The sequence below is a fragment of the Amblyomma mixtum genome, chromosome 2, assembly GCF_055824585.1.
Source record: "Amblyomma mixtum isolate Tamu chromosome 2, ASM5582458v1, whole genome shotgun sequence".
NCBI classification, from domain to species: Eukaryota; Metazoa; Arthropoda; class Arachnida; order Ixodida; family Ixodidae; genus Amblyomma; species Amblyomma mixtum.
The window spans coordinates 263293443-263314555 of NC_143013.1; the positions used below are offsets into that span (position 1 = coordinate 263293443).

Consider the following 21113-nt stretch of genomic DNA (forward strand, 5'->3'; position numbering starts at 1 on the left):
TGATTCTGACCTGTACGTACTGATAGGATGAGCTCGTATGCATAAAAATGGTGGATACTGCGAGCCATTTGGCAGTTGCGGTACATATAAACTATGTTCCTGGAGTCCTGCATGTATGCCCACCGGCGACAAGCTATGCTAAAAAAAAATTAAAATGCGGAAGGAAGGCGGACTGGACGTACTACACGCTAGCCTTTGAAAGGACAACACATCTTCCGTCTTAATGTTTAATGGATTACTTCTGTAATGGATTACTTCGCGTTTACACCCATGTTGCGCAAAGCACACGGTAGGCCACAGCTGCTTTGTAGGACGCCGTAACGTTGCCCACGGAGAGACTTAACGCGACGCATCGTGCCACATGAACTATGATCCGTACGCCTCTTTCTTCGCTGATAGGCGTTTAGCGAATGTCGTAGTATGGTCACACCACCGAACCTTTGAATATGTAGAAAGCTGCTTTTCTTTTATCTATTTGGTGAAGTGTTTCTATACTCATTAAGTAGAACGTGTGGTTCTTGGTGTATTTCTTGTAACGTTCAGCATTGGAATAAAGCCAGACAAGGCCGAAACTTGTTTTGCTTGCTCTGTCATTTCTGTAATGGTTTGTGATGAAGTGGGAGGCTTGACTTAGGCTTTCAGCATCCGTGTAGCCAGTGTGGCCCTTGGGTTTGTTTGGGAACGATGTTGGGTTATTGCGGGGTAAGTAAAACACAACACAGAGAGAAACGTAAACACTCGGGATGATCAGTTTCTTGCACTTTCTGTGTGTTACATTTTCTGAGCTTCAATTTCTAGACGCCATGAATGCATTCCAAATTTCACAGCTAGCTGTTTTTTCTGCTGCACCAGTTAGTGAAAACACAGACTGATGGGCAAGTTGGTATGACATAATAAGGCAAAAAAAGCACACCTGCATAAGGAAGATGCTGCGTTTTGTCTCATCTTCCTTTATCCTTGTGCAGGTGCACTGTTTTAGCCTTATTAGTAAAAGTATGTTGTACAGGGACGTTGGGTACCATGCATGCCATAATGCGCTGCGTTAACTTTGTGCTAGCATTTGTAGCTAGAAGGGTTTCTTTTTGACATTAGCATTGTATAAGTGAATATAATTTGTGCACATACATGAATAGCATGCTGGCTTGGCCTTGTAGGCCACTGCATCATTATGAAGTGTATGAGGTGTCACATTAATTGCACGCCTGCTTTTACTGCACGTTGCCAGTTTTGAGGGGAAAATCTGTTTTGTGTGGAGTCAGCAGTGACTAGGCAAGCGACCTTTGAATGCAAATAAGCTTGCTCCATAGATGGTAGCTCTGTGGGGCAATGGACACACACACAAAAAAAGAGTAGCCATGACCTTTCAATATAAAGTGAAGAAGCAGCATAAACCAAACATCAACACGCCATGCATGTGACATGCTTCTCTGCATACAGTGAAGAGCTTAAAAATGCATGAAATGTAAACATGGCTTGTCTGCTTATATTTGGTTGTTCCTTTTAGAGGGAAGCATGTTGACAAATTTTTCTCTGCTTTATGGCAAACGTCTAAAGGAGTGTGAGATTTCATTAAGGAAACATTTACAGTTGGCCACATAAGTTTGAGGTATTCAAATTAGAAGGTTTGAAAAAGCTGTGTGCCTTTTCTTTCTAGCTGCATTCTAATTTTCATTCTTCGCTTGCCATGCTGCTGAATGGGTGGGTCTGCTGGTTCCTGAATTACTGTTTTTGTAATGTGCACAGTCAGAACATGTGTATATCACGAGTATGAGGCAACATATTTAAAAGCACAATGTGAAAAGAGCTTGTGGATACATTTTTGAAGGTTGGCAGCTCAGTTCGCTGATATGTATAGGTACTTTTTATATTGTCAAGGCCCAGTAGGTATTAAAGGAGTAGAGACAACAAAATTTTAGTTGTTTCTTTCGGTTAGAATGATGCGCAGTACTTTAGAAAGACTAGACAGCTGCATGGATTGCGACAACAAGAGGCAATATATTTATAATTGCATTTTTTCTCTCGCACTGCTTTAGCTTAAACAACCGAACAACGACTGTGATGTCAGGGATGTGTTCAGGTCATGTGAGGCATACAAAGACAGCAGTATTGTTGCAGCTTTGTTCATTGTTATTTGCATCAACTCGTACACAAACCTGTCTAAGAGTTGGAATCACATAAAGTGAACAGGCAGCGATTATATCTCTTTTTTCATGCCTCATGTGACCTGAACATGTATCTGACTTCAGAGCAGTCATTCGGCTGTTAAAAACCGAAACCAGATGACACGAGAAAAAAAAATTAAATTGTAAATTATTTAGCTGACAAAGTTAAAATCCACATGGTGGCTTGTGTACAGCATTGCCTAGTGCATCAGTGTAAAGAGAAATGCGCATCCAAAAATTTGGTTTCTCTACTCCATTAAAGATGTAGCCCATGACATGCTTGTGGCAGACCTTTGAGTTCATCATTCTTTTATGAGAGTTGTGAAACTGGCTCACTAGAGTGTAGCATGTCAGGAGTCAGAGTGTTACTGGAGTACTCTGACCTCATGGTGATTAAAATAGAAGAAAACTAGTTGAGTCCACAAAGAATGAGGTGCTCCTTTCAGAAGCAGAGCTGCTGTGAAGAATGTTCTATGAAAAGACAACCATCAGCTCTTTGCTACATTTCAGTTTATTATTTTCTTGAAGACCTAGTAACGGGTATTACAGAAATGATAAGAGGTACGTTACAGAAATAATTGGTACCTGCATATTAGCATGACTAATAAAATTTTTGTAGGGGTCTATAGAATTTTGCCTCCATCGAAATGCGACCGCCACAGCCGGGATCGAACCCACGTCTTTCGGGTCAACAGCCAAGCACCATAACCTCTGAGGCACCGCGGCGGCCAGTGATTTTCTATTACTGGCCCTCGGTACGGTGGGTTCACGGTTTTGCGGTAGAAATGTTATTGGTGTATGCCTGTTGTGCATATATTGGCTGAATATTTTTGTTCAAAGTAGTGCAAAATTTGTGAGTTCTTTTTTCTCTTAGAATCCACAATTCATACTGTGGCAGCTGTTACACTTGTATGACACCTTGATAAAACTAGCCGAAAATTATAGGCTTAAGTGTGTAGCAAACCAAGAAGGGCATGGGACAATTATAGTAATTTAGATGGAGTGGGGAAGTTGTCTATTGTTAATTTTTAGATTGCAGATTTAGTAAAAGTAGACGATACCTAGGCAACATGTAAGACATAAAGCAGAGACCTGGACTTTGGGTTGCTTATAATGTGGTCAGCCATTGCCCCGCTGCAATGGCTGAGTGGTTAGGGTGCCCGCTGCTGTTCCCAAGGACGGGTTCGATCCCAGATGCGGCAGCTGCCTATCAGTGGAGGCGAAATGCTAGGCGCCTGTGTACTGAGTGACATCAGTGCTCGATAAAGAGCCCCATGTGGTCAAAATTAATCCGTAGCGCTGCACTATGGCGTTCCTCATAACCCATGTTGCCTTCGGACGTAAAACCCCATATTCTATACCATACCATAACTTTGACGTGTTCTGTGTGCTTGACCATTTAAGCTGCAGTAATTGCTGAGCACTTGTTGAGTTTTCATGAGTATTTTTATGTGTAAATGCACAATGTGTGACGGGGTGCATATCGACAATTACGTATGCATGGCACTCATGCTAAGACTGGCGTGCATGTGAATATTCGTGTCCATCGTGCAAATAAACGGAAGTTGCATAAATAGTGAACTAAATGTAGTGTCAAAATGTCTGTGAAAAAAAAGTTCTCATGTTTGCATGTGCTGTTGAGTCATTTTGATTGTAATGGAAAGCGTGGTTACGTTCAAGATTGCAGCAATATCTCGGCACATTATGATTTTGAATGGTAAAATTTTGTCTGTCTTGCATCCGTTGCAGTTTCAAGTAAGGTGGACGCACACAGTTTCAACATTGCTGCCAACATGATTTGTGTGAATGGCTTTATTGTACACTGTTGGGAGTAAGGCTTCTAGTCCATCCGAAGTGCTCTGATGAAAAATACCATTTATAATGGTACTTGTGGTTCTTTCATGTCATTAAAACTAAACTCAAATAATAAATAATGTGAGTTTGAGCTGCATAAGTGAAAGTTATGTGACCGCTTTGTTCATGACAGTACATTTGGTTCGGTTCAATCCGCTACAATGATAGAAGACCGTTCTGCTTTGAAACAGCAAATTGACATGCATTCAAGCTTGGGATGAGCAGCAAGAGAGAAAGCGTGCATATTGTTGACGATGCAATGTTGACCCTTAAGTGCCCCTGTTACGTTTTCAGTTTTCTTGCCTTAATTTTCTTATGGTCGCACTGGGCGACCCGATTTAGAAAACTGCCAAAAAATAGTCGCACGTCCTAGCTTTAGTCAAAACCAAGGAAAAGAAAACATGCACATTTGTATTTTTGTTATTTTTATGAATCAATTTTATTGGCGTTTCCTTTGAATGAGTGTGTTGATTTTCGTCAACTGCATAAATGACTTTCTTATTTATGTTGCAATTTTTAACGTTTAATGCTTTTTTTTCTAGTTTATTGCTGGTTTCGGCTATTTGTATTTAATTTTTTTTTGAGGGAGCGCGCAATGATGATGATGCTAGCGCTCTTACAGCGCCCCCTACAGTCAGTTAGCAAAGGAGAAAAAAACAACATGGCGGTTGTTTACGTACAGCCTCCCTGATTTTTAATAATATAGCGCGAGCGTCGACCAAACTGCTGGTCAGCGCCTTATAACGGCGATAAGTGTGCAACAAGGCGAGAGTTCGCGCACGCGCACGAAGGCAGAGCGTCGTCTGCTACGCTGTTCCGAGCACGGGGACACACGCCCTGCCACAATATCAGTTCGCTAAATCCCGCCACGTCGTAGAGCGCATGCGCATGATTAATATGTGATACTTTCTTTCCTTTTATTTTTTCTTATCGTAACTTTGCATCGCCAGGCTGGCCTCCCGTAGTAGGCAAACAAAAAAAGAGGGAAAGAAATCATGTCTCATGCAGTCTCACATATTAATCATGCGCATGCGCTCTACGGCTTGGCGGGATCTAGCGAACTGAGATTGTGGCAGGGCGTGTGCCCTCGTGCTCGGAACAGCGTAGCAGACGACACTCTGCCTTCGTGCGCGTGCGCGAACTCTCGCCTTGTTGCACGCTTATCGCCGTTATAAGGCGCTGACCAGCAGTTCGGTCGACGCTCGCGCTATATTATTAAAAATCAGGGAGGCTGTACGTTCGAATCGCGGTCGGCGGCTGTTGCGAGTGAAGTATTCGTCGGTGTCTCGTCTTTGTGGCGTGTGTAGTTCTTTAAATTTGCCCCTTTTTTTGTTTGTGACCAGTAGACCGCCTATGGAATGCGTGTTTACCTCCCATGCGTCCCTAAAGGTGAGTGAGCAGGACGCAAGCCCGCGCCGTCCAGTACTGGCGTCCCTGATCTGGGTGTTTCCAGCTCATTCTGGAAAATATCTGTGCATATAACTCTTGTTATAATCATCACGATGCAGTGCGTGTGCTGTGATATGTCATCGCATTGACTTTCTCGTGATGCAAGGGTTGGAGAACATTGCAGCATGTCGTTTCCAGCCAGCCTTCGATCCTTCAAGACACTGATCTGGACACCGAATGGCGACAGTACCAGTTGACGACTGTTGTGGGTGCAAGGTGGCGTAGATCTGCTAGATTACAGAAAGAAGCAATTGCCGGCAGAATAATCGCAAGACTAACCCACCTGTGGCTCGCAACCACCTCAGTGGACTGAAAAATGCTCGGGACAGAGCGAAGCAATAAAGCTGCACGGTGCGAACGCTATACATACGTTGCTTACGTCTCATGTAGTACCTATCTGAATTAAATGTTCTGGAATGCACTGGCAGTGTGTACTTCTGCTCTTGAGACCGAGTCGTCCTTCATGGCGCAGAAAGAGTGCACTGAACGCATGTGCATACGCTGGGCGGCGCACCTTAAAAATAAAATTGTTTCCATGTTCACTGCATGTTTTCAAAGGCACATGAGTTCTAAGGTAATCCTCCGAGTTCTCGTTCTGCTGGTATAGTCATATTTGGTCTGTGCAATCAATGACTCTGTGCCCACATACTGTCAAAAAGCAAGATTTGTCAGATCTTTGTCAGCCAGAGATGATGTGCTGGCATGCATAAATTGATATATAGCATCGTAATAGTGTGACACTGAACACTTTATTAAGATGTAATAGCAAGTAATTTCAATGTTTGTGTAAGCCAGTGTATTTGCCTTCATTGAAAAAGATATTCAAGAAAGTGTTTTGGTGTTCGTATGAGGCGGGACAGAACTTGTGTACAAAGTATGTGATAGCCAGGTGCTCAGGGCGAAATGTCACCTATCACTGCCTCTCGCCGGGGCAGGTGGCTCTCTGGAAATCTTTACTTCAGCATACTGCAAAACTAAAATATGTGAAGAGCTGCGCTCAAATTTCGCTTTACCGACTGTAGTTATTGGCTGTCGTTTTTTTTTTTTTTTGCACGTGGTTTACTGCTGATACAATAACACACATGGCTCAGTCTGTGCATTGTACTGTGTGCTACTTACTGCATGCAATGTGAAATGCTTCAAAAGCAAGGGTTCGGGCAAGTTGTTTGTTCTAGTTAAGGTTGGTCGCCGAACAGAAAGGGACGACACGGGAACCAGACACACAGCACCGACTATCGAGATTTCTGTCAGTGCTGCGTGTCCGGTTCTCATGTTCATGCTGTCTTTATTTCTTTGTAATGTGACCAACCTTAGCTTCAAAAGCAGTCTTCGCACTATGTATAGGGAGGGTGCACAGAGAGGGCCTGGTAATAAGCGTGTTCATTTTGTGCTCGTGTCTGTGTACAGCACCTGGTGCTAACTGCTCGCTATACTGCACATTTAAATTTAGGTGCCAAATGTACTTCTCTTGTGATGCAGTGTGTGCACACCAGGGAATGATCTCGCATTTTGCATGGTGCAGCGAGTACCCTTCTCCTTAACATGTAACAAACTATAGCTGCCTTTCAAAAATATCATTTTAGTGCATCAGCATCAGAACCCCCCATGTTGGAATAATCCGTCGGTCTGAAGCCTCAGGTGACAGAGTGGAGGGAGTGAAATCCACCTTCACGAAATTGCAGGGAACAGGGAAGAAGAGAGGGCGGGAGGAGGCGGTTGGCAAGCGGTTGCAAATCTGAGTCGAAGGGTGGAGAGAGTGGATGTGTCACTGATGGATGGGATTTCATCGGGTGAGTGGAGTGGGGGTGTCACGTAGTGATTGATGGTGCCTATTCGTTCCGGCAGGAACATAATGCTAACTTTGGCTTATGGGGTTTAACGTCCCAAAGCGACTCAGGCTATGAGGGGCGCCACAGTGGAGGGATCCAGTAATTTCGACCAACAGTGGCCCTTAACGTGCTCCGACATCACACAGCATCTGGGCCTGTAGTGTGTCACCATCGGAATACAACTGCCACAGCCGGGATCATACCAGCGTCTAATGGAATTTGTTTAATTTGTCGTTACACTCACAGTAAGATTAGTGTTTCCCAAGTACAAGTTGTATTTAATGTCAGAGTCCAAGGAAGGGCAGCTTTCCAAAGCCACAGCTGGGCTTGTACGGCGTAATTAAGCAGCATTAACATCCTTTAGAATAAATTAACGTGTTTGTACTATGATTACACAATGGACACGGTATTTATCAAGGCAAACAATGGCAGCGTATATATGCCTGCAAATGTTTAAATCAGGAATAGTATCTGCTAGCTTATTAAAAATATATCATTTATAAAATGACCGTCCAACTTCTCGAGAAGTACCAAATCTGTGGAGAAATACAAATTGCAGATTGCCAATATGCCTAGGAAAATACATTTTGGCTGTCAAAGAAGGATTAGGAGCACTTTATTATTAATTACGCGAGGATTGTGGAAAGATGGGTCGGGTCACACCCAATAGTGCAAAACATGAACCCTTGGAAAAGATGCGAAGTTGTGGCGCCTATGCACTCATATGCTGTGCATAATGGGCTGCCTTGCATTACCATAACCTGTCCAGGTAGACTGCCACAAGTCAATAAAAATCTCCGATATATACAACCGCAGTTTTCAGTTAGGTAGACATTTTATTTGTGACATTCTTAATCTAGCTGGCAGGCTATCACCAGCCCGAGGTGAATGTGACGTGCAGGATGAAACGGGTGCCATATCTGGATACTGGAGTAAATGTGATGTGATGAGCCTTGGGAGCATTCCTCTTCACATGGCGCCAGGCAGTCTTGCGGCCACATAATACGGCTGACAGTGCTTCATTCTGTAACCTGTAATACCGCAGTTACTTGCATCATGGATGCAGTTTCTTGTGGGAAAAAATTAGAATGGTAAGTTTGGTGCATTTATTACATGGTGTGGTCAGTTGAACTTTCCCCAGATTTTGATGATTGATGTAGGGAAAGCATTTATTATACAAATGCATCCATTATTTAAGTAAATATGGTGTACAAAAACCTGGAATGGAAACAGAAATCAGCATCTGCAGGATTGAAACAAATTCCTAACAACTTTGCCACAGCACCATACCCATGACTGCCAAGCCACATTTTAGCCCCTAGCCTTTCACTCTACACTGTCCTTAATCTGTTCATTCCCAATGGGCCAGACATGAGGCCGTATGGCACTCAGGTATCCGTATCTGTCTATATGGACATGCCACGTTGTCTACTACACAGCTTTTTAAACACTTGTAGCAACAGTGTCAGTTTTCTCAGAAGCATGAAACTTTGTTACGATTAGTTTTATGACACACCCAGCACATTAACAGGCATTCTAGCCAAATTATAATTTCGTTGCAGTTGGGCTTTGAAGCATTTTTCATTAATGAGTAAAAAGGAAATGACATTAACTGGGCACTATATGTTTCATAAACTAAGCTGCCTTCTCGACAAATAGGGGCATTTTAGAATTTCTAGGCAACAAAGTTGGCACAGTGTTCCCATCACACAACAGAAGGCTCATTGCTTGGAAGGCTGGTGGAGAGACACTGTGTAAGAGCCAAGCAAGTTCATTTATGAAGTGCTTTATCATGCGAGGGAAGGCTATTCACGGCTGTTTCTACCATGGCAATATAACTTCATGTCACAAATTGCACCAGCAATGTTCTGAAAAATGAGTAATACTGTTTTTCTGTTGCAGCAGTATTCTGTTTGCAAAATAAGATGAATAGTAGTTTTGCGCTGCAGCTTTCAGTGTGCAAGATGACAGCTACGGCTTAGCCTTTTGTCAAGAATACTTTTTCTCATATGCATTGCAGAACTGTGGAACCACATATTGTCAACTGTCCTAAAAGGCAAGGTGTGTTGCTGGGCGAGTTGGCTGGGGTACATCTTGAGAAAAACGGCGCTTGCAGACAAAGGAAACGAGAAGGACACACAACTGCGCTGTTTTTTTTTTTTGTGTGTCCTTGTTCTGGTCCTTTGTCTGCAAGCGCTGTTTTTCTCAAGATGTCCTAAAAGGGCGGTGCACTGTGACAGCACGACGCAACAAAGAGGAATGCAGCATGGAGCGACACTTCATACTAATTTTATTGAAGAGCGCATGCCTCTCTGAGTGCATCATATGCAGGCAAAATGAAATCAAGCAGGGATGACGAAGAAATAAAATTATAGTGAATGCAAGGCAGGTATGAACAAGAAAATGAGTGCACTAATTTCCCAAAGATGAAAAATGTTTGCCAATTGTCAGAAGTTCTCTGTTGAGCAGTGTCAGAGAGGGCGTACTCACACAAGCAGATTCTGAGTAGGGAATGAGGGGCCTGAAATATCTCAATTTCTTAATTGTCGGGTTTAACATTCGGGAGCGACACATGGGCTATGAGGGACACCATAATGGAGGTCTCTGGATTAATTTACACCACCTGGGGCCCTTTAATGCACGCTGACTTTGCACAGCACATGGCCATCTTTGTATTTTGCCTCCACTGAAATGTGGCCGCCATGGCCGGATCAAACCCACAGCCTTCGGGTAAGCAGTCTAAGAACGCCAGAGCCACTGAGGCGCCGTGGCGGGATGAGTTCTCCATTCCTAGGAGGAAAGTTTCGGGAAAAAAGGAATGACTAGAAAAGAAATACCAGAGGCCTGTAGTGCACCCTCAATGGTGCTGCTTGATATGGGATATGATGGCGCACCTTTCTCATGACCATGTGGGCTTCAAGAAAATTAGCAAATGGCACTCCTCTTCCCTGCTGTGTCTTGAGCTTGCTATGCTAAAGCACTCTGTCAGAATAGCCCGCCAACTAGCTCATAACATAATCCTAATCCCTCACCTGAAATCTGCCATCTTCAGCTGGCAGGGCCTACAAACGCCAGCACAGTCAGATGCTACTTTCTGGCTGCTCTGCATCTGGCACGAGTGTAGCTCCATTATAGCAACAGCATGCATGTGCTTGCACATGTGCACATGCGTTGCATGGTCAACACGTACATGTGTACATGTTGTGGCAAGCCTCGCACTGCTCACTATGAAGCTCGCAGCCACTGCACGATTTGCTAGTTCTTTCCACTGTGTGCTTGAAGTTCACCAAACTTTGTGACTTTACATGCCACTGGCCATCTCCCACTCTCTCAGTACTGGACTTAGAAAGCTCAATCCTCACTTTATGCTTCCTAAATAGGGCAGATTTGCGGTGGTCTGCTCCTCCTTTGACACCTGTTGTAAAGTTTTTCGGATGTGAAATTGAAGAGTACTTTGATTAATGTATCCAATCACCCATTTACCTAGCCACCAAAGCGAGAGTACTTCAGTGCCTTGTGCATTGACTCCAAGTGATTATTTTTTGTTAATCCAATGTACTGCCTATAGCAGTAAGCCCACTGACATGCCCTCTTTGCGTATGTTTTCTCAAAATTTCTGTGAAGCCAAAGGCAATTAAGCTGATGCTCTTTGGAGTGGATACCAAGAAGTGCAGGGAGCAACTGTTGAGAGTCAGTTTCATCTGTCCACTTCATCAGAGTGCGCAGCATGTCCCTTGTTGTACTCCTGCAGTCCTTGTTTGTGACTGTATTCAGGTGCGTGCTCCAGTTGTGTAGCACCTGCCAGCTGCAAAGCAGTCGACTCCTCAAGGGACCCATCACCTGCTCCCGTGCACTGCCATAAACAGGGGCATCATCAGACATAAATGCCTGACATGGTATTGTGTTTTTTCTTTGATGGCCTCGAAAAACCTCACCACAGTGCCCGTGTTCACCCTTTTTGAAATCAAGTAGGCACACGGGATACCAAAGGCATCTTGAGAAATTGTAAGCAGGGTTGTCAGTTGGAATTAGTACTTATTTATGCCATGGGTGGAGTCAATGCACAGTTTCGCTGCCCCCAATTCATAAAGGAGCTCTCGTTGTGGGAACGTCATTAATGCTCGCTCAAAGTCACCACCATGACTGTTGGGGTCACCCTTCTTCCTGTAATACAACAGTGGCGACTCATTTTCTGCCCTCCTTTCTTCGACCCATATTTCAACACTCTTAAAATTGTCTGCATCTCTCTGCTCTGTTTTGCCAATCCTAAACTTATCTGCAATGTTACGGAGGTCCTTAGTGGTCACAAGTTGCATCCGTGGGCTTGATCCACTTGTACCTGCTCGGATGTTGTGCACAATGGTTTTTTCTGGCACTCCTGCTAACCGGCCTGAAAATGGTACAGAAAAAAACTGTTAACATCTCTGGTGGTTCATCTGCCTACAGCCATGTAATAAAGTGACAAATACTTCTGGTCGGATTCCTTCGTCTTGCACTTTGTTCCTTTTCACAGGTGACACACAGTTCATCTTACTTTCATTTCACTTTTGTGGCACTGCAAAGCACACGACAAAATGGTTGTTTCAAAGCCAGATGGACTTTATTTTTATGAGCTTGAGTGTTTAAACTTGCATACAGCAATGCAAAACAGGGAAGTTATATACAGCGTGTTATAAATGCAGAATATAACAGCACTGAAAATGTGGACAAGAAAAGAATAAGGACGTGTGCTTCTCATCCTGTCCCATTTCATTCTGCATATTCAAAAAATGCACCAATTCGCCTGGCAGCAACCTCTAAGGAGTAGAGACACCAAATTTTTGAACGCGATCTTTGTTTCTTTGGACTTTTGCACAAGACAATAGTGTACACGAGTCACAATGTAGAATTCACTTATGCCAGGTGAATAATTTCTAAGTGAATATTTTTCTCATGCTGTTTCAGTTTCAACACCTAAATGACTGCTGCTAAGTCAGAGACAATTGGAGGGCATGCCAGTCATACATAAACTGAAATATAAATGCTGCTTGTTCGTTTTTTTTTTTGCGATTTCAACTCTTGTGCAGGCTTGTGTTTTATATTAGTGGTTTTTCAGGAAAGGAAATGGTGCAGTAACTGCCTCAACCATGCCATGAAGGAAAGAAGGAGTGAAAGAAGCAAGAGAGAAAGAGGTGCTGTAGTGGAGGGCTCCGTAACAATTTCGACCACCTGGGGATCTTTGGGCACTGACACTGCGCAGCACGTGGGCACCTCTTGCCTCCATCGAAACTCAGCTGCCGCAGCCGGGTTCTAACCCGGGTACTCCAGCTTAGTAGCTGAACACTCAAACCACAGCCGTTCCTGTGAGCATTACTGACGAAGTGCCAAAACAGCCAAATAATTCTAATTAATGAAAGTTCACTGCAGACGATCTGTCTTACGAGAGAAAACATGGCCCTTATACAACCATTAGACTGGTGGCGTTGCATTGATCAGCAACAAAATGCCTACGCTTTTGACAGGCAGCCAAAAAAAGAGGCTAGCATCGAGTGCAACTGTCAGTCATTCAAGACACGTTTCATGGAGCTCAAGCCGACTTCTTACGGTTGAAGTTCAACGTCAGCCGATTGAGCGACAGACCTAGGATAGTCAATGAAACCAGCAGAAAAACAAAAGAACAGACATTGGAGTAGTCCGGTGCTAGATGACATTCCTAATTATGTTCAGTTCGAAAGACTGGACCCCTTCCACAAAGCATCTCTAAACTAAACGGCATGAAGTTCGTACTGACTGTGCTGTGCATGCAATGTGCCGTGGATCAATTGTTTTCCACCCTTCGATGCGACCAAGTAGGCTGAAGTGAATTGCACTGCAGTCAGATACAACTCGAGAACGAAGTGGCAGATGGCCCTTAAAGAAGACCCCCCAGTCAATGGTGTCAGCTGATTTTCATCAGTTAATCCAATTAAAGCCATAACTAAACCCCTTTCATCTGCCACCCTCCTGCAATGCTACCCCCTAGGATTAACCATGACATCATGAGAATCGGTCGACCCCATTGGATGGCAGGCTTCTTTTGAGGGGCATTGGCCGCTGGGTTCTTAAGCTGTGCCCTACTATAACTTCTTCCGCCCCCTCGTTTTGTGGGACATGCCTTCTCCCACTTTACAATAGGCATTTTCGTGTTGTCCCACCTCTTTTGTGCCATAGATGCATCGCAGAAGAATAAAAATCACTGAAATGATCACTCGAGTTAATGAACAATATCTTCCCCCTAAAATACATTTCTATTGCACTTTCGTCTCCCATTTATGAAAGGTTGGTGGACTGTAGCTTCTAAACGTTTTAACATTCCGGTACAGTCAACACAGCATGCACAAATGCTTTGTACAAGAGAAGTGGCTAACCTGCAAGCACTCCGGCATCATTCTGGGACAGCCTTTGGTGGCAAGCCTCATTGAAGTGTCCGTAGTGTTTCTTTTGAAACACTACATATACCTTGCCCTTTTTCTCCATGACCTCTAGAGTAGCAAAGCAGTGTTTGCCGATTTTGCAGCTTCCTTGCCCCTTTTCCTGCCTTTGGCGCTGTTCTATAGGAAGCTCTTCATACGAGCCGGAACGGTGGCAGTGCAGGTAACGTTTAAAAACCCTTGGTGCACATTCCTTCTTTCCTGTAGAAGCTACAAAATGGCAGCAAGTTTTGCTTTCTTCTCCATCTTTCCAGGCGCAAAATTTTGAAACGGAAAGACTGTAAACATAACTAAGCACTCCACATAGTATTAGTTAATTATTAGTGTGAAAGCACAATTCCGAACGGTAAACCCCGAGCAAGATCCTGCGATGTATGTGGGTTTGTGCCAAGAGCATAGCAACGGCGACACAGCAACCACAGCCTCACAGCAGAATTGTAATATAGTTATGACACGATGCCAACATATGATGTTAAGTCCATGACCACTCATGACTAAAGCTTATGCGCCAATAAATCCAACACAACAACAACTCATGACTAATATGAAATTTTTAAAAATTGAGGCGTGAACAAAGGTGGGCTCCATTTTGATAAAAACGTGTACACAATGATAGCAGATGAATAACGGCATAAGGCATCCTTAGAAAGCCAACAGTAAAGTAACAAGACAAGGCAATGTTCATGAAATTCTGCTTTTGCACGTTTATAAAATTTCGGCAAAACTTCTCTGTCAATTTTTTGTGTATCACAGTACTTTCATTTTTTGAAAAGCAAGGCCAAATTAAAGTTTGTACTTTTTACATACACTAATGAAAAATGCATGTGCTATGGAGTGGGCACATATGCAGTACTCTCGCACTACTACTGGCGCTCTGCCAAGTGCGCATGACAATCACAGATTTAGCTTCACATTTTTAGCCTTTTGCCTGCAGTGCAGAACTGCATTTCCCAGCTTTTTTATTGTTAAAAATTTATCAGTCATTCGCTTACTGTTTTTTCCTGCTATAGCGCATGGGGAACAATTTTTGGAGAAAATTATCAAGTTCAGGTTAAGTTATTACACGGACTGTTACATGGAAGTATTTCAATTTTACTACACCCTGCAAAAACTCATTCCTGCACAGCAACCTTTTACATGGCCCTGTCCTTTGACCACAAATTCAGGTCAGCGCTGTTGACTTCTAAAGGCAGAACAATGCTGGGCATTCTTCCTACACACTTCTGCGTGTTGCGATTGCCATGGCTTCAGCGCTGCTAAGCTGGTGCATGCCGCGACAATGTTGTGTGTCCTGTCGAGACATTGCAGGTGCCTGCAACAAAGCATAAGCAAGGCCTGTAGCAGCGAGTCTGCTCCAAGGACCAGTTTTTTTCCTGCAGTTTTTTTCCACTATAAATATGAAAGAGAGTGCACTGCTTGTCACTTTGCTTATGGAGGAGCTAGGACACCAAAAAAAAAAATTCTGCAGGCACACATAAGACTGCTTACCAGCGAGAATGCCAAAGCACTAAAGTGCACAGTCATGCTATGTTGCAGAATGATGAGTCATGAGTGCAAGGCATGACTACGCAACTTTGTACAAACTCTGCACACCTTATGTTACTAGTAAAGTGCTGAGTCATGCTACACTTCAGAATGATTAGGAGTCAGAACTATGACTACCTAAACTTTGTACAAACTATACCTTACATTACAAATAAGTGCAAAATGACTATGACAAGTCATGGCTTTCAAAGGTTATAGTACCTTACGTTTCACATTTCACTCGAATGCCCGCAAAGGCTACCTCTGCAGATCTGTCGCACTAGACTAAGCCCATTGAAATCTTCATGGTTACTTTAAAAACGTGCATGTCATCGCTAATTTTGCGTGCACAAAACCACGTGCAAGTTTCCCCAGGTGAGTGTAAGCCCGTCAATAAAAAAAAAGAACGCGCTTTGTGTTTACAAACTTAAAATGCGCGCACTCGAAAAGTCAATAAACTGCAACTTTTCAATCGGTAATCTAAGCGCGCGACTGCATCCCGCTTTGGCCCTTTATTGCTTTCAGTGCACGTTAAAGAACCCCAGGTGGTCGAAATTTCCGCAGCCCTCCACTACGGCGTCTCTCATAGCCTTAGTCGCTTTGGGACGTTAAACTCCATAAACCAAACCAAACCAACCCCTTTATTGCTTTGATCACTGCGTGCGTGCATGCAACAGTATAGACTTCGTTTCTTACCTTTATTATTAGAGTCGAAGACTAGATTCTCCACCTCTTCCTCGAAGTTGTGGTGCCGTCGCAGGTCACGAAGAGCGACAAAATGCTTCGGACGTAAGTCGCACAAGAACGGCCGTGCCTTACTACATGTTGTTGTTGTGACTGGGAGAAGGATGAAAAGGAAATTGCATGGGCCTGCCTACTGGCTGGATCCGAGCCACCACCGCTGCCGCGTGCAGATAGAGGAGAGATCAGAGGAAAGAGAAAAAGAAAAGACGCGTCGCAGCAACAACCGCGTCCTTCCCCAAGAATATCCTTGATGGGTGTTTTTAAATTACTAGTATTGAAGAACGCCTTGTCGCAAACCGCTGAAGCAACGCCATCGCACGTGTCCGTCTCCATGCTCAAGGCAAAAAAATAAACAAGCGAGCAAGAAATGCACCTTGGGATACCTCGGGATATTGAGCAAGGATTTTCACGAAGAGTTGAGATTTTCCCTGTCGGTTGAAGCGCAGTGTTCCCCAAAAGTCCCCACAGAGTGACCTAGAGTAGAGCTGTGACGTCTTTTCTCGGTTGGCCAATCGCAACGAGGATCACCTTCCTCTGATTACGCCCTCCGTGAGTGTAGCGGGGTCGTGCGGGGACCCGCGGGCCTGTGTGCTCCCAACATCTCTGTCAAAAGTTTTTCCCACCACCCGTCGGCGTGACCATTCACCAATGAGCCGAGCGAAGCGCCACCTGCAAGGTAGTGATGGGTCGCTCAGGAGCGAGCCGGATCTTTTGAGCGGCTCTTTTTTGGAGAGCGAGTGAGCGGTGGCTCAGTAAAGTGAGCGGCGGTTCTTTTGGAGAACCGGTTCTCTCTCGTTCAGTGAGCCGTGCTGACCGTGCCTAACCGTTCCGTCAGAGCCGGGTCTGCTCCAGGGTGCGATTTGCGCGCCATCTATTGAGCAGTGCGAGAAATCAACTGCATTCCCTTCCTTCGCAACCAACCCCTCGCCTTCAGTTGTTTCCGCGTGTGCACTGCCGCTGGCACCCGCGTTTTTAAGGCGAAAACCTCTTTTGGCTACGGCTCACTGAACGAGGGAGAGCCGGCTCTCCAGAAGAACCGCCGCTCACTAACTGAACTGAACGAGAGAGAGCCGGCTCTACAGAAGAACCGCCGCTCACTAACTGAACCACGTACGGCGCCACGGCTCACTCGTTCTCTAAAAAGAGCGGTTCAAAAGACAGCCGAAGGTGAGGGGTTGGATGCCACTCTTGCCAGGAAGGGCAGGAGAGCAGTTGCCTTCTCGCACCATGGCGCGGAATCGCAAATAGTGTACAAAGCTCTCCCCTGTCGTTAAATATTAACGACTCTATGCCCCTGTCCTTTCTTGCTGTCGCTCCCCTCTCCTCACTATCCTCTCCTTTTCTCTTCCATTTCCGCCGGCTCCAGCCACTCCAGCTCGGGTGCTTGCGGCCGGCAACTCTTTTTTGCTTCACTTTTTTATTTTTTTATTTTTTAAAATAAACCACTACCACCTGCAGACCCGGCTCCCGGCACGGCTCAGTGTGAACGAGAGAGAGAGCCGGATTCCTCTCCCCAAAAGAAGCACGGCTCACTCAAAACATCCGGCTCACTGTTGCAGATTTAAGTGAGCCGGTGAGCCGCTCAAATGAGCCGGCTCACTTCAGTGAGCGGAGCCGTTCTGAGCCGCTCACTGAAGTGAGCCGTTTTGCCCATCTCTACTGCAAGGTGACTGCCACGGGAAGATCCCGGAGAATGGCTAGCTACGTAACACGTCACCTGTCAGTGGTGAAAGGTTGTTTGTGAAGAACTTCGCTCAAATCTCGTATTACCGACTATCGTAATCGTCTGTTAGTTCTTTTTCACGGCTTTGTTCGGATCGTTCAGCGCTGAGCAGTTGTCATCACAATGCGCGCCAAACTCGAAGCAGGTGATTGAATGACACTATTTGTTATTATGTGTCTTGAGTCAAATTAACGCTATTTGTGAGAGCTGACGCGCTTTGAGCATTTCTCCTCTTATGTAGAAACCGTGCAATTCGTTCATAGCCAGCTGGATTAGCTATCGTGTGCGGCCCACCCTGTATTGTTGAGACGATCATGATTAACGCTGTATTCGCCTTCCATCCTGTCAAGAGTGTTCTTACTAATGTTGCTCCGCGAATTAATTATGTCTTCGACTCCCTTTGCACTATTAATTGTCTTAAAAAAAAAACAAGGAGGCAGGTCACAAGGAAGACACTGACGCCAGAGGCGTTCTTTATTAAGCTGTGGGGCCGACATTTCCAACTGCAGACTGATGGGCCGTTACTTCATCTCCAGATTCAACTTTAAGGAGCAGCAGTTCTCTTATTGCTTCGTATCACTCTTGTTGCTGCTGCGCTAGCGAAATTGACGTCAACTTTATTTATAGGCTCTCCCATTAGTGTGCTGTTTATTTCTTAGGTTATGGGTTAGAAGAAAGTCTCACTATTAAAGAAAAAGACATATTGTTGTGCATGACGTTGCCTGGAACTGAGTTGATTTCAAATTTATTTATTTATTTACAATACTGCCAGTCCCATCTGGGACCATAGCAGGTGGGCGAACAAAAATGACAAACATGATAAAAATTTGAGCAGTGCACTCTGGAATTCATAAAAAAAAGTGAATACAAATCAAACACAGGTGAATAGAAAGGAACAAGCAAAATAAAAGAAAGGTAAACATTAGCTAGGAAAAAGAAAAATACATGTCTAGGAGTCAGGTGGGGCATTTACATAACGAATTCAATTAGAGCACATGGGAACACAGGAGCGGAAAGAAAAAAAAACACTTTTTTCACGATTAATTAGCAATCTAATGAAGTGTTGAGAGGCGGTTGAGTATGTCAGTGAAACTGAATTATTGGTTAATTGATAAGGATTCTATCCGTGACCTGAACTGAGATAATGTGGCTGCAGTTATGATTGAGGGATCAAGGCGATTCCTTTCTCTGATCCCGAGGGGAAAGTAGGAATACATGAACGTGTCGTTATGGCATGAGTATTCTGTTATCGCGCGTGGGTGTTTATGCCTCGTCGGACGTGATTGTGAGAAAGATATGTATTTTGATACCTCTATCTTGTAGTAGTTGTGCATCAGGTGAAATAAAAATTTCAGTCATGCTTGTTGTGCTCTTGATGATAGCGTCGCTAAATTGTTTACAGATGGAGTCATCAGCCCGAGGCCCTATTTCTACACTGTCCAATTGAGGTGCATTCTCTTTGATGGGCACAGTTAAATGAAATTCGCGAGAAAATTTTGGACAGCGTATGCGAAAGCGGTTAATTGCATCCGGGTGGCGACGCCTAAAAGTCCATGCGAGCGGTAGAGACAGCAGAGAAAACGATTTTAAAGGGGCACAGGAACAAAGTATTTACTCGTGTTTTCTTAACATAAAATCAGCAGCATATAAGGGTGACCACCGATTTAACAATACCCACGGCGATCCTCACTTGCTTCTCAAAATCAGAATTTTTTTTTAAATCGGAAAGTGCAGTAACCGACAAAGCATGTAAGAAACGCATTTTTATAATGACAAGAGTTTGTCTCTTCGCATCTGCATGTGGTCTTCAGCAGCGGCCCCATTGTTGTCCTGCAGTTATTCGATGGAAACGACCTCCACTGGGTCTTTTTGCCGGAGAATTTTTCTCCGGCGTCAGAAAGGCGATCACGGTAAACCATTACCGAAAAGCATGCACCCCGTCCGCCACGAAGGAAGACACAAGGCCAGAGCACAAGCCCTAGCCAAGAAACTCGAGTGCCGACCGGACGTAATCTACGTAGACGCGACCGCTTATAGGAGGTATTCACTCAGCCCGTACTGGTCGTCGCTATTGTCGCGTCCATGAAGCACGGCGAAAGGCTACGATGCGTGTCTAATCGGGCTTACCCCCCCCCCCCCCCCCCTTTCTCAGCTTCAGCGAGAAACATCGCTGAAGCTGGGAGCTGAACACCAAAATGGCGCCTGTGACGTCATGTGAATACCTCCTATACCAACACCCGACAAAGCGTACGCGATAGTCGCGGTGACCGAGGAAGGCCAACTCGTAGCAACCGCGACTGCACGAACAAACTCTTCAGGAGTAGCCGAAGAAGCTGCCACTGCCTTGGCGCTGACAAACCGGCGAGCGGAAGTGATTGCCAGCGATTCAGAATTACCCCGCTGTCCTAAGCCATGTGTACCCAGATAGATTTAAACCGCAGTGCAGCAAATGCGGCGGCAAAGCCACTGTAGGCCACATCTTCTGGGACTGTCCCATAGATACCCCTCCAATATCGCTTCAGAGGCTCGCTCAACCGGGCCCGTGGGAGACCTTGCTGCTCAGCTCCCACCTGGAAACACAAGTGCAGGTCGCGACAGGAGTCCAAGAGGTCGCCGACAGTCTTCACTGACGATCACCTAGCAAGATCAACTAATCCACTTGTTACTGAAGCCGATAAAAACGTTACAGGGCACTCCGGAAACCGCATTTTTGGTTTGGCTTGGTTTGAGGTTTAACGTCCCGAAGCGACTCAGGCTATGAGAGAGGCCTTAGTGAAGGGCTCCGGAAATTTCGACCACCTGGGGTTCTTTAACATACAGATGACATCGCACAGTACACGGGCAATTTCGCCTCCATCAAAATTCGACCGCCGCGGCCGGGATAAAACCTGCGTCTTTCAGGTGAGCAGCCGAGCACCATAACCACTGAGATACCGCGGCGGATGAAACCGCATTGGAGTAATGCAAAAAAAAGAAAAGAAACTGCATTGGAGCAATGCGAAAGCATTGATGCCTCCTCGCCGCCTCTAGTTGCTCCTCTTTGCCTCTATGTCGATTGTGACGTCACGTCTGACGATCGAATCACATAATTCACCTTAAACCACAGTTAATGCACCTTACTGTATAATTCTCATTTAAATCACAAATACTTTCATTGAAACTTAAGGCGCTTCATTCACACTTTTGACACAATTAATCCATAACTAGCTAATTTAATTCACTTAATAAAATTATTGCAGAATTGATTTACTCTAATTAACCTTCAATTCATTCCAATGTATCATTAAGTCACATTATACCCACATTAATCTACCTTAATTTATAATTAATTGACCTTAATGCACTCTAAGGCACCTTAATGCATCTTAATTTACTATTG

At 44.6% G+C, this 21113-nt stretch overlaps 2 long non-coding RNA genes across 3 annotated transcripts in view; one reads left to right on the top strand and one right to left on the bottom strand.

The window, feature by feature from the left end:
* Positions 1-19839, top strand: part of LOC149363834 (uncharacterized) — a 35810-nt gene extending 15971 nt beyond the window's left edge. For both annotated transcript variants that reach the window (XR_016289127.1, XR_016289126.1), the window contains exons 3-4: positions 16571-16687; positions 17678-19839. This is a non-coding gene — a long non-coding RNA (uncharacterized LOC149363834). The remainder of the gene's footprint in view (positions 1-16570; positions 16688-17677) is intronic.
* LOC149363835 (uncharacterized) lies at positions 8098-16518 on the bottom strand. The gene is made up of 3 exons (XR_016289125.1): positions 15964-16518; positions 8408-11684; positions 8098-8325 (listed from the first exon to the last, which is right to left on the bottom strand). It is a non-coding gene; the product is annotated as an uncharacterized LOC149363835 (long non-coding RNA).
* Positions 19840-21113: the final 1274 nt, after the last annotated feature.